The following is a 14691-nucleotide window of genomic DNA, read 5'->3' as shown; positions in this document are numbered from 1 at the left end:
GATGGGGTTTCACCGTGTTAGCCAGGATGGTCTCGATCTCCTGACCTCGTGATCCACCCGCCTCAGCCTCCCAAAGTGCTGGGATTACAGTTGTGAGCCACTGCACCTGGCTGATATTTGTTAAAATACTTTTTAAATACCATGATCATCTTGATGTGGGAAGGGGAGAAGGGAAAAAATATTGCTAACTTAGTTCAGAACATAAAGTGGAGTTCTCTAAGGAGTTGGTAAAGGTGAAGCTGACCCCAGCACCCTGTGTTTGGGGGTAAAGTCAGCCTGGCCCATGAGTGAGGGTGGGTCAGATTAGTTCCACAACTGAAAATTAAGTGGAAGGGGAAATGGGGATGTCTTCCACTGGTATAGATGATGGCCAGGAGATAGGACTGCAGGGGGTATTAGGAATCACAGACCTGTCCCAGGACACTCTGTGGCCAGAAATCGAGGAAAAGGAATAACACTTGCTGATTGCCTATCCCTCAGGAACTTGCAGAGTCCACTGAGGCCTGAGCACTAGTCTCAGCAGCCCCTGATCCACAGGCAACTAGAATTAGTAAATTACAAATAATACAGATGGCCCAGAAACCTTTGGGACAACATTATCTAGCAGTCCAGACATGAACTGGTGCTGGTGAGACAGACCCAGACAACCTTCCTCCCCACTGTCTCCAGCTCTTTTCCACTCTCGACTTCGTCAGGTGAAAAATTAATCCCATCCAGTGAGACAAATGGAGGAGGAAGTTGCAGTGCTGATTGGCCAAAAGCTGGCAAGGGGGCTTGGCTGTTGGCCCATCCATGTGCTCATCTGCCCAGAATCACCAGCTCCCTGCCTCTCCCTGCAGCTGGCCTTCCTCTGCCCTCCCCTGGCGCCCTCTTCTGCACCTGTCAGGTTACATTTCTGTTTTTACCCTCATGGATCAGAAGGGCATCAAATAGTGCCTGGCACATAGTAGACAGTTATTTCAGTCATCTATTGCAGTGTAACACCTACCCCAAAACTTAGTGTTTTAAAACAACACTTTCTTGCAGTTTTGCAGTTGACTGGGCAGCTTTGGTTCACATGGTGTCAGCTGAGGCACTGGTACAGTTGGAAGTTCCAAAATGGCTTCACTCATGTGCATGGTAGTTGGTGCTGGCTGGGGGCTGGAAGCTCAGAATGGGTTGGGTCATGGGGCTTTCATTCTCCACTTGGACCTCTCCACAAAGGACTCTCCATGTGGCTGCGTGGGTTTCCTCACAAACTAGAGGAAGCATTCCAAAAAGGAGCACGTCAAAAACACAGAAGATGCAGATCCCTTAAAGCCCAGCCGTAGCATCACTTCTAGGGCATTCTTTTGCTTAAAACAAGTTTATAGGGCAGTCCAGATTCAAGGGGAGTAAAACTGTCTCTGCCTCTTGTTTTTTCTTTTTTTTTGGATTAGATCTTCCTTTGTCAACCAGCCTGTAGTACAGTGGTGTGATCGTAGCTCACTGTAACCTTAAACTCCTGGGCTCAAGTGATTCTCCTGCCTCAGCCTCCCGAGTAGCTGGGACTACAGGGATGCGCCTCCATGTCAAGCTAATTTTTAAATTTTTAGTAGAGATGCGGTGTTGCGATATTGCTCAGGCTAGTCTCGAACTCCTGAGCTCACGCAGTCCTCCTGCTTTGGCCTCCCAAAGTGCTGAGATTACCAGCATGAGCCATTTCACCTGACCAACTCCATCTCTTGATGGGAGGAGGGGCAAAGAATTGTCAGGCACCTTTAATCCACAGTAGTTTGCCCAATGGCCACAAATTATGTAGATTCTTCCCACAGGTAAAATACATTAGTGTCTTCCTAAGATCCCCCAAAGGTTCGACTAATTAAGACTTCAGGTCCAAAGTATTATCTAAATCAAATCCAGGTGTTACTGACCAAAGAGCAAAAGCACTCACTGCCCACTGTTCTAGAAACCAATACTGTGACACCAGGTTTTTAAGAAAAGAAAAGCTTTATACTGCAGGTAGGCCAACAGGGAGATAGAAGAGTCCAGCTGAAATCTCCTTGTGGTGACTTTAGGTCTCCCTGGGCTGTCTCAAGTCTCCCTGGGCTGGCTTTAAGGTAGTGTTTTTATCAGAAAAATTTTTGGGGGTGGATTCTGAGATTAATAAGTAACTGGTGGAAGGAAAGGGGAGGTCTGGAACGTCCTCAGGCATGCACAATTATTTCTTCATGCCTTTTCATGAGTCACATGTGCAATTCAGGGGGATTTAGAATGTAACATGTGGTGGAAATTTGACACCAGAAAGCTCTTTCTGTGCAAGAGCCCAGTTGCCCTATTGGTTCCAACTAATTTCAGCCAGTTCTTTTATCTCAAGCAGAGGGAGTTTTGGCATTTCAGCACATTGATTCTTTTCTTATCTGCCATCCTGCAAACTCAGGAATTTGTTAGTCATTGGTTTCTTTAACTCTTTGGGACACAGTTTCACAGGTATATTCCTCAGGTTCAGGGACGGGAGGTATGGATAGCCGGGTGCAGTGGCTCACGCCTGTAATCCCAGCACTTTGGGAGGATGAGGTGGGAGGACCACTTGAGCCCAAGAGTTTGAGACCAGCCTGGGTAACATCTCTAAAAAATAAAGATAAGGCCGGGCGCGGTGGCTCACGCCTGTAATCCCAGCACTTTGGGAGGCCGAGGCAGGCGGATCATGAGGTCAGGAGATCGAGACCATTCTAGCTAACACGGTGAAACCCCGTCTCTACTAAAAATACAAAAAATTAGCCAGGCATGGTGGCGGGCGCCTGTAGTCCCAGCTACTCGGGAGGCTGAGGCAGGAGAATGGCGTGAACCCAGGAGGCGGAGCTTGCAGTGAGCCGAGATCACGCCACTGCACTCCAACCTGGGCGACAGAGCGAGACTCTGTCTTAAAAAAAAAAAAAAAAAGATAAAAGAGGGACCCGTGGATTATAAAGACAAATTACCTTATTCCTTTTTTTTTTCTCTCTCCCTTTTCCTGAGAAATTTAGTTAAAAAGTCACTAGGTAGGGTTGAGCAACATAAGAGTCCAAACAGCATAGACAGGGTGTCAAAGCCCAACCAGGATAGGGAGGGGTAAGGGAGTGGCGGGGAGGATAACAGCCCAGCAAAGAGGGTCAAAGCTTAGGAGAGTAAAAAGGTCCTCAGGACCTGAGCATGGTAGGAAGTCTCCTGTGAAGGGCAACTGAGTACGGGGTGTTGAAGCCAAGACGTGATGAAGAGAGTGTTGAACACAGGAACACTGATTAAAAAGTAAGTATATGGCCGGGCATGGTGGCTCACACCTGTAAACCCAGCACTTTGGGAGTCCAAGGCGGACAGATCACCTGAGGTCAGGAGTTAGAAACCAGCCTGGCCAACGTGGTGAAACTCCATCTCTACCAAAAATACAAAAAGTAGCTGGGCTGGGTGGCACATGCCCGTAATCCACAGCTGCTTGGGAGGCTGAGGCAGAAGAATCACTTGAACCTGGGAGGCAGAGGTTGCAGTGAGCTGAGATTGTGCCATCGCACTCCAGCCTAGTCTACAGAATGAGACTCCGTCTCAAAAAAAAAAAAAAAAAAGTAACTATATATAGATGAGAGTTACCCAAGTTTCTGACAGTCAGAGGAGTTACAAATATAGACAGGGAAAAAACTAAACTGAATCCTTTGATACATTATTTAAAGTTGAGAAATTGGTGTGAATTCATGATTTTCGATATAGTGAAAAATGATGAAATAAGAATGGTGTGTGTGTGTGTGTATGCGTGTGTGTGTATTGTCTGGGAGCAGAAATTTTCCAAGGCCATGAGCACATCTAGCAGCCAAGTCTTGGTTTCTAAACACCATTCTCCAATAAAAGGACTTAGGTATTCTTGGAGAAAAGGCTGATTGCTGATTCCAGGGATTGGCTAGGAATATTACAAGATGAACTTGGAAAGTCTTGTGTCAGAAAGTGAGGAAGAACTCAAAGAATGATAAGATTATGTCAAAAAGGCACAGAAATCAGTTTGAAGGGGCTCCCATTGGCCAAATATAGAAAAATTTGATCATGAAAATAAATATTGATAGATACAATTTATTACCAGTTGAACAAAGTAAACCATGAGTCCATAGTGATATAAATAAGTGGAATTTGATGAGTAACAATATATTTACCTAATTTCAAATACTGCCTTAAGAAATACTAATAATTTTAATGGGAAACATTAGAGAAATCCAAATTGTGAGACATTCTAGAAAACAACCATCCTGAGGTCTTCCAGAATGTCAAGGTCATGATAGTCAAAGATTGAGAAAATGTTCTCATCACAATTGAAGGAAAATAAAGAGAAATAACAACTAACTATCCTTTTCTTGGGGTTACACTACTGTCCAAAGAGCATGTAGTGAGGGCAGTACTGCCAATGTCTACACAACACACCTGCATCAACTAGAGCTTTGCTTTAGCTTGGTGCAATTTTTGGAAAAATGAAAAACTGAAGGAAAAAAACTAAATGCAACATGTGATTCTAAAGTGGATCCTTCTATTATAAAGAATATTCTCTGGGCATGGTGGCTCACATCTGTAATCCTAGCACTTTGGGAGGCCGAGGCAGGCAGATCACCTGAGGTTAGGGGTTCAAGACCAGCCTGGCCAACATGGCGAAACACCGTCTCTACTAAAAATACAAAAATTAGCCAGGCGTGGTGGCATATGCCTGTAATCCTAGCTACTCAGGAGGCTGAGGCAGGATAATCACTTGAACCTGGGAGGTGGAGGTTGCAGTGAGCCGAGATCGTGCCACTGCCCTCCAGCCTGGGTAACAAGAATGTGACTCCGTCTCAAAAAAAAAAAAAAAAAAAAAAATATATATATATATATATATATGTATATTATTGGGGGCCAGGAGCAGTGGCTCATGCCTGTGATCCCAACACTTTGGGAGGCCCAGACAGGTGGACCACTTGAGGCTAGGAGTTCAAGACCAGCCTGACCAATGTGGTGAAACCCCATCTCTAGTAAAAATACAAAAATTAGCTGGGTATGGTGGTGTGCACCTGTAATCCCAGCTACTTGGGAAGCTGAGGCAGGAGAATCACTTGAACCTGGGAGGTGGAGGTTGCAGTGAGCCAATATCATGCCACTGTACTCCAGCCTGGGCGACAGAGCAAGACTCTGTCCAAAAAAAAATTATAATCTTATGGACCCATCATCCTATATGCTGTCCATTGTTGACTGAAATGTTGTTATGTGGCACATGATGGTATTTGAGAGTAAATTTCTCATGTATATAATTAGAGTCCTAGTGTGGTTCATGCCTCATGCCTATAATCCCAGCTCTTTGGGAGGCCAAGGCAGGAAGATCGCTTGAGGCCAGAAGTTTGAAACTAGCCTGGGTAACATAGCAAGACCCCTGTCTCTACGAAAATTTTAAAAAATTATCTAGACATGGTGGTGCATACCTGTAGTCCTAGCTATTCGGAAGGCTGAGGCAGGGAGATCATTTGAGCCCAGGAGTTTGAAGTTATAGTAAGCTATGATCAAGCCACTGTACTCCAGCCTGGATGACAGTAAGACCCTGTCACTAAAAAATAAAAATTAAGTTAAAAAAAGAATATTATTGGGATGACCAGTGAAACTGGGATGGGGACTAAGGATAAAATGATAATAATGTAGCCATGTTAACTTTCTGTTTTGATGATTATATTGTGGTTACACTGGAAATATACACAAAAAGGTTTTGGAGTAATAGGGCATCATATCAGAAATTTACTCTCAAGTACCATCATGTACCACATAACGCTTCAGTCAACAGTGGACAGCATATAGGATGATGGGTCCATAAGATGATAATAAAGCTGCCCTGTACAGGTATACTATTTTTTATATTTTACACTGTATTATTACTGTACCTTTTCTAGGTTTAGATATGTTTAGTTACACAGTTACCATTGTGTTACAGTTGCCTACAGTGTAGGCAGTAACAGTAACATGCTGTGCAGGTTTGTAGCCTAGGAGCAATAGGCCGTACCATATAACCTAGATGTATAGTGGGCTGTACTATCTAGATTTAGGCTCACTCTATGATGTTTGCACAATAACAAAATTGACTAACGACAAATTTCTCAGAAAAAAAATCCCCATGATTAAGCTGTATATGACTGTAGTCTAAAAAAATTATTTGTACTAAACTTGCAACTTCTCCTTAAGTGACTTTTTCCCCACACATCTAACATATAATGGAAATACAAGGACAAGAAAACCACAATAGACACTCCCATTTAGAATAGGAGATTAATAAGAGGCACATAGCAGTCATTAGCAAATCTGAGAACTAACCATGCACTTGTCACCAACTCCACCTGCTCCAGGGGCAGGGAATGTGATTCTCTGTGGCTCTTATCTCTACCCTTGGATGGAGCTCTTGGCTCCATCCTTTGAGTCATTCCTCCTTTTCCAAAAGAAATAGGCTTTGTTCACAGTCGTTAACTTGTTCAAGATGCTTCACTGGGTACCCAGTGTGCTCTTTTCATGTTGAACTATTGTCTGTTTTAGCTCAAGCCACTACTGCTTACACTGGTACAATTCTTGTAGGGGAAAAAACTGGACTTTCCATGAATTTTATTTTTAATCAAACCATACCCCCAAATCTCGAGATAAGCCCTTCCCTCCTTTAGGCTGTGAATTACAGTGCTGTGGACCAAACCTTTAAGACTCTTAGAAGCACTTTAGTCTACATGAGAGGTTTAGGAGGCACTGTTTTAAGTCTTTCTGAGATCTCAACAGTCTTACAACCATAAAAAAGAACAAAATTATGTCCTTTGCTGCAATATGGATGCAGCTGGAGGCCATTATCCTAAGCAAATTAATGCAGGAACAGAAAACCAAATACCACATGTTCTCACCAATAAGTGGGAGCTAAACATTGAGTACACACGACACAAAGGTGGGAACAATAGACTCTGGGGACTCCAACAGAGGTGGGGGGACAACAGTTGAAAAACTACCTATTGGGTACTACCTACTGGGTGATAGGATCAATAGAAGCCCAAACCTCAGCATCATGCAATATACTCATATAACAAACCTGAACCTGTACCCCTGAATCTAAATTTCTTTTTAAATTGCTACCCATATATTAGTATATGCCAATAATATACTAATAGAGTGCAAAAAATAACTAATATAACATTTGAGAAACAACAACAAAAGTCTTACAGCCACATCCTTGACCTTAAGTCCCCATTTTACAGGGAAGATCTTGGAATTAATATTCCCTCTAGGTTTTAATTTACTTTGAGCATTTTTTTTCTGGCTGTAGATAATGCCCTGGACCCTCTATAGTTTCTCAAAATTTTGCTTGAAACAAAATAGTTTCTTCTTCCTGTACTTTTTCACAGGCAGCTAAAGGGGATAAGTTGGCATTTTGAACATTTTGCCTAGAAATCTCCATACCAAGGCGGCAAGTTCAATTATTTTATCCGCGTTACTACGTTACCGCTATGTCACTTAGGTCCTGAATAACCTCCCAACAACTTCCTCACTGTGCTGTCATCCTCCTTCCTACACTTCAGGACTCTGAAGCTTCCTGATTCCAAAGTCAATGTTATATGTTTTAGTTTTTTGTTATGGAAGCTCCCCACTTCTGGGTGTTAATTTGTGTTAATTATCTATTGCAGGGGTTGGGAAACTAGTTTGCATGGCCAAACCTAGCCCACCATCTGTTTTGGTAAGTGAAAATGCATTAGAACTCAGCCATGTTCTTTTGTTTGTGTATTTTCTATGGTAGTTTTCATACTGTGATGGCAAAGTTTAGTAGCAACAGAGATCATCTGGCCTGCAAAACCTAAAATATTGACTATCTGATCTTTTATGGAAAGTTTGCCAATGCCTGATTTATTGCTATGCAAAACAAAGCAAAAAAAAAAACTACTCAAAATGAATCTCTTAAAACAACAATTTATTATTTCTTACAATTATGTGTGTTACCCATTAACCCAATGGTTTTCTGCTTCACAGAGTGTTGGCTGGGGTGGTAGAAAGTCTGGAGGTACAAATGACCTCACCCACATGGCTGAAAGTTGGTGCTAGTTGCCAACTGGAAGCTCAGCTGGAACTGTTAGCCAGGTGTCTCACTTCTCCTCCTCTAGGTGGGCCCCCACAGAGTTGGTTGGGTCTCTTCACAGCTTTGCAGCTGGGTTCTCAGAAGGAGCATTCTGAATGCATAGGAGAGAACAGAATACTTTGTTGTTGTTGTTGTTGTTGTTTTGAGACAGGGTCTCGCTCTGTTGCCCAGGCTGGAGTGCAGTGGTGTGTGATCTTGGCTCACTGCAACCTCCACCTCTTGGGCTCAGGTGATCCTCCTAACTCAGCCTCCTGACTAGTTGCTACTACAGGTGTGCACCACCCTGCCCAGCTAATTTTTGTATTTTTAGTAGATATGGGGTTTTGCCATGTTGCCCAGGCTGGTCTCAAACTCCTGGGGTCAAGTTTTCTACCCATCTCGGCCTCCCAACGTGCTGGGATTGCAGGCATGAGCCATTGTGCCTGGCCCAGAAGATCTCTTCAGGCCAAGCCTCAGAAGTTATACAGTGATACATAGCTACATTCTATTGGTCTGCATAAGTCACAGCACCAACCTAGGTTCAAGGGGAGAGGAAATAGACTCCACATATTGATAAGAGATGTAGGAAAGAATTTGTGGCTGTTTTTAATCCATCACAACACAAATAAACTGCCTGTCAGGATAGTATTACCATCTATATTTTGTTCTGAGTGCTCAACTATACTTGTTCTCATGACCCGAAGTGGGTCTGCTTCCTCCTCTCACCGCTTTATCCCAGCCTGTACAAAGGTGCCATAGCACTGGGTCCAGGCCCTGCTCAGTGACTTTGGTCATCCATTTCCAGCAACATCTATACCCAACATATATATCGAGACTGTAGACAGGATATATCTACAGTCTGCTGGGATGGGTTATTTGCCTCAAGGGCTGCTTTCTCAGATCCTAGAAAGGCCAACAGAATCCTGGTAACTGCCTTCAATTGCTGTATCTTAAAATTGTTGGAATATCCCATAACTAATTGCTAATTAGTTATTGCCATAATAATGCTGCTTAGCAAATAACCACCAAATTGAAGTGCTGTACAATAATAAAGCATGTATTTCTCTCTCAGGTGTCCATGGATTGGCTGGGACAGCTCTGATTAAGGATGTAGTAGCTCTGTAGGTTGGCTAGGTTAGTCTATGCCATGTGTCTCTATGTCTTCTGTGATACCCACCAAGGGCATGTTTTTCACATGGCACAAGATGGGTGAGCAAAATGCCCCAATATTTCATAAGGCCTGTGGTTGGAGTGGTCACTTCCACCCACATTCTATCAACCAAAACAAGTTGGCCAACCCAACATTATCATCTTCTGCCTCTAGTGGGAGAAATTTCAAAGTTACATGGCAAAGGGACTGGATATAGGGAGTGGTAAAGAATTAGGAATAATGCAACCCTCCATGACTTTTTCTTTTTCTGGCGCTAGAATGGTGGTTGGGAATTGTGCTCCAGAACAATTCACAATTTGTAATATCTCTGGTCTCTTTTCCTCCAGTTTCCTGCTGTTCCCAGCCTGCACTATGGACTTCATCAGATTTCAGCATTAGAGAGAATATGGAAGGACATCAACCTAACTTCATCCAGTGAGGATTTCCACACACCATACACTCTCTGAGAGTTCTCCTGGCTTTGTGTGCACACCACCAGTGACAGGGAGCTCGCTATGTCATGAGGCTGCCTGCTCCCTTGTGGCTATCACTGACCCAACTATTAAGCCTTCTTATACAGACAGTCCCTGACTTGCCATTAGACTTATGACTTTTTGATTTTACAGTGGTGCAAAAACAATATGCATTCAGTAGAAACTGTATTTCAAATTTTGAATTTTGATCTTTTGCCAGGCTAGCAACATATGAAGGCCAACCTTTTGTTTTTAAAATAGGCTTTGTGTTAGATGCTTTTGCCCAACTATAGGTTAATGTAAATGTTCTGAGAATATTTAAGGAAGGCTAGGCTAAACTGTGATCTTTGGGAGCTTAGATATGTTAAGTGCATTTTCGACTTACAATATTTTCAACTTACGATGAGTTTATTGGGATGAAGCCCATTGTAAATAAAGGAACATCTGCATTAAGCTAAAATTCATGTCTATAACTTCATCAGTAATATCAAGTCTGTTCCTCAGAGCCAGAGAATAAACTGAATCATTTTCCACATGATGGTCTTTCTGCTGTTTAAAGAGATCAGCCATGTACCTTCTCCCAAGCTGAAGACAACTCCTCACCAGGCTACCTATCAATTCTACCTTTTTTTAAAAAGAGATGGGGTCTCACTATGTTGCCTAGCCTGGTCTTGAACTCCGAGCTCAAGTGATCCTCCCACCTCAGCCTTCTGAGTAGCTGGGATTATAGGCACACACCACCATGCCCAGCTCCATTTCCATTGTTCTTCATGCTTCCTTGTTAAGTTCCTTCCCTATCCTGATTATTATTCTTTGATTGGGCTTTGACTCCCTGGGCATTTAGTAGGGTCCATAACTGAATGCAGCATTCCAGCCAGGGTCTAAGCAACAGAATAGAGCAGGACCATCATCTCTGTAATGTCAAATATCATACTTTCATCAATGTCTTCTGGAACAATGGTTTTGACTATGAAAACAGTCAATTATAACACTGCTCTGCCATGGCCACCACTGCCCATGATTATTTAACACCACTGCTACAGGACCATTCATGCTGCTGCTGCCTCCATGAATAATTTCTACACCACTCCTGCCTCTTAGCATCGCTCCTAAGAATTCAGAGTCTTCAGTGGGAATGACTGAGCCAATTCACATGCTTGAGCCCTAGCTGCCAGGTAGGGGAGGAATGAATCTTCCCCTTTCTGCCTCCATGGTGGGAGCTAGGGCATTGCAGCCCTCCAGTACTACATACACTGGAAAATTCTTCCTAAATAAGATGGGGGATTGCATGCTGAGTGGACAAGTATAATGGCAAAGGTTCGCTCCAGTCATTTTAAAAAGTTCAATTTCCCTTTAATTGTACTATTATCCAACCCATATTTTCCTCTTTAGTCACAGGAATAATATGCCACAGATTGTAAAAGGCCGGCTCAGTTTGCCAACAGACTATCAAATGCAGCTCTGTGATCTGGCAGTTTAGGGACCTGTTAAAAAAGGAAATATGATAGTCTTTGCTCTGGCTTGTTCTGAGAAATCTCCACTTCCTTTACATCTTTAAAAGTCTATTCTTGGCCAGGCACAATGACTCACGCCTATAATCCCAGCACTTCAAGAGGTCGAGGCAGGAGGATTGCTTGAGCCCAGGAGTTCAAGATCAGCCTGGGCAACATAGTGAGACTTTGTCTCTATTAAAAATAAAAAAATTAGCCAGGCGTGGTGGTGGTATGTGTCTGTAGTCACAACTATTCATGAGGCTGAGATGAGAGGATTGCCTAAGCCCAGGAGGTTGAGGTGGCAGTGAGATGTGATTGTACCACTGCATTCCAGCCTGGGGGGCAACAGAAAAAGACCCTGTCTTACACATTACACACACACACACACACACACACACACACACACTATTCTTAGATAAGAGTGCAGTTTGCAGAATCAACTTCTTCCTGTAATGGACAGGTATTGATTTTGTCTGCTTCCTCCTTAATATTACTCCTTCTGTTAGAGATTCCCACTCTTCCCTATGTGATTAGAAGAGGCTAACTATGGGGTCTCTATGGCCCAGGTGACTTATATCTGGCCAATCAGAACACTATACCCTTCTGGCCACAATTGATTGGTTCAGGGATCAACATATGGCCCAAGAAGGACTAATGAGCAATGTCCCTTCTTCTCCCAGGACTTCTGCTGCAAATGTTGAGTAAAAGACTTTTCCTTTCATCTGGAATGGCCAGTCTGGAGTTAGCAAGGGTGCTATATTAGTTTCCAAGGACTCCTCTAACAAATTGTTACAGACTTCGTGGCTTAAAACAACAGAAATCGATTCTCTTAGAGTTCTGGAGGCTAAAAGTCCAAAATATCAAGGTGTCAGCAGGGACATGCTTCTTCTTCTTTTTCTTTTCTTTTCTTTTCTTTTCTTTTTTTTTTTTTTTTGAGATAGGGTCTCACTCTGTCACCCTTCCTAGTAGCTGGTATCACAGGCATATGCACCATGCCCGGCTAATTTTTTTAAAAAATGTTTGTGGAGACGAGGTCTTACTCTGTTGCCCAGGCTGGACATGCTCCTTCTGAAAGCTCTAAGGAAGAATTCTTTCTTGCCTCTTCTAGCTTCTGGTGGCTCGCAGCCATCCTTGACATTTCTTGGCTTGTAGTGGCATCATTCTAATCTCTGCCTCCATCTTCACATGGCCTTCTCTCTGCCTATGATTTTCTCCTGTTGATGTGTCCTCTCCTCTTGTAAGTAAACCAATCACTACACTTAGGGCTCACCCTAATCCAGTATGACCCCATCTTGACTTAACTAATTGCATCTGCAAAGACTGTTTCCAAATAAGCTCAATTCTGAGGTTTCGGATAGAAATGAATTTTGGAGGTACGCTATCTATCTCATTATAGCCATTACGTGGAAAGAGCCTGTCTGAGAATTAAGCCAACAAGGAAGCTAGAGGGTTGCGCCCTGGTGTGCTGTATCAGACTCCCCCTGGGCTGACCAGTTATGTGACCTGGTGAATTACTCCTCCCTTTTTCCCCCCATAAGCTGATTTGAAGTGACAGAAAGAAACTGATTACCACTCCTCCTTTTGCAAAATTAGAAAAGCATTTACACATGACTAATGTTCCAAACTTCTCCCCACTGTATTCATCCTCCAAAAGTCTCTGACAAGGATTGAGCAATTTCATTTGGAAATTCTCTTAGTGCCTTAGATTTACTTCATTTGGCTAGGAAACTAACTTATTTTGAGAAGCGAGATGATCTCTTACAGTGTCTTCAACCATTCCTTTCTTATAATTTTTATTGTGGAAAATTTTTAAAATATACAAAAATAGAGAAAATAGTGTAAGTCTCCAAGTTCCCATCACCTCACTTCAAAAAAATCAGTATTTAGCCATGTTTATTTCATCTATACCCCCAACTTCCCTCCACCTCCTGCAGGATTAGTTTAAAGCAAAATTCAGATAACGTGTACAGTAGTACCTGCTTATCTGTTGCTTTCTGATGTCTCAGTTACTGGAGGTTAACCATGGCCTAAAATATTAAATGGAAAATTTCAGAAATAAAAAATTCATAAGTTTTAAATTGCACACTGCTCTGAATGGTGTGATGAAATATTGCCCCATTCCTTGCCATCCTACCCAGGACATGAATCATCCCTTTTTCCAGCTTATCCATACTGTGTACCTTTCCTGCTTATTAGATAGTTACCCATTAGTAGCTATCTGTTTTGGTTATCAAACAGATAACCAAATTTTGGTTATCAAATAAAAAACATAGGATGTATGTAGGGTTCAATACAATCTGCAGTTTCCAGCATCCACTGGGGGTCTGAGAACACATACCCAAGGATAAGGGTGGACTATTGTAATTAATTTACCCTCTTCAACCACTATCCTGAGCTTAAAATTCGCTCATAACTGCATTTGATAAGCTCTGTTGCCTGCAAGACAAAGCAAGGTACTTTACACATAGGAAGTGGACAATTGAGGTTTGCTAAATAGAGTCCTTGCTCTCAGAATTTTCAATCTAATAAGAGAGAAAAGACAAGAACCTCCTCCAGGTGCTCACCAAACTTTAATGTGAATCACCTGGGGAGCAGTTAAAAATGCAGATTCTGCTCAAGTAGGTAGGAACTGCATTCTGGAGTTCCAACAAGCTCTTGGGCAATACCAGTGCTGCTGATCCATGGATCACACTTTGAGCTGCAAGGCCCTAAACCATCATGCAAAGGAGATAATGATTGAGTGCTGTATAAGGTAGAGATAATGGGCCACACTGTTTAAGACCTGGCTTGTTAAGTAGCTTACCACAGTTATCCAAATTAATTTTTTAAATATTCCAGAGTGAAACTAACATCGAACCAACCACCAGGGAGCCACAAAAGAAATTTTATAAACTCTGGGAAGAGAAGGCACAGTTACCTACCAGCTCAGGAAACATATATGACAGACAGCGAACATGTCTAGCCAACTCAGGGCGACTCCTTTCTCCACAAACTTGCCCCTCTTTAGGAAGGGTCCTGTGTAGCCATGTCAGTACTGCTTGCTCCCAGCCCCCAGCCACAGCTGTCTGAGCCAGGGGTGAGCATCTGACCCAAGTTGGTCTAATCAGATGATTTCTCCTGAGAATTTAGATTTGAGATTCCGGAAAGCTAGTCGGCCCCTGGGTGTGGCTGGAATTGAGATGATGTAAACATTCCACCTTCTGCCAATGCGCAGAGAAGCAAAGAAAGCTGAGAGAACGAAACAGACCACAGAAAGAGAAGTGGACATAGAAATGAAAGAGAAATGCCCACGTTCCTGAGGCTTCCTTGCCCCCATTCTGGTCTTTCCTGAAGCCTATTAGCATTTCTTCCCATGGTTTCTGTGCCTTAGAACTCAATCCCCTTATATTAAAAATCTTCCAAGTGTTGCACCAGTGAGTTTCAAATCTTCAAAAGCAAAGAGACTGGCTGGGCGCAGTGACTCACGCCTGTAATCCCAGCACTTTGGGAAACTGAGATGGGCAGGTCACTTGA

The 14691-nt window shown here is 42.9% G+C and overlaps 1 non-coding gene across 1 annotated transcript; it reads left to right on the top strand.

Annotated features, from left to right (window-relative positions):
• The first annotated feature begins 4319 nt into the window (after positions 1 to 4319).
• Positions 4320 to 4445, top strand: LOC112608797. The gene has a single exon (XR_003116081.1). It is a non-coding gene; the product is annotated as a U4atac minor spliceosomal RNA (small nuclear RNA).
• The last annotated feature ends 10246 nt before the right edge of the window (positions 4446 to 14691 follow it).

This window comes from Theropithecus gelada, chromosome 15, assembly GCF_003255815.1.
Source record: "Theropithecus gelada isolate Dixy chromosome 15, Tgel_1.0, whole genome shotgun sequence".
NCBI classification, from domain to species: domain Eukaryota; kingdom Metazoa; phylum Chordata; class Mammalia; order Primates; family Cercopithecidae; genus Theropithecus; species Theropithecus gelada.
Note: the sequence above shows the minus strand (reverse complement) of the source record. Positions and strands in the feature narration are given on the sequence as shown.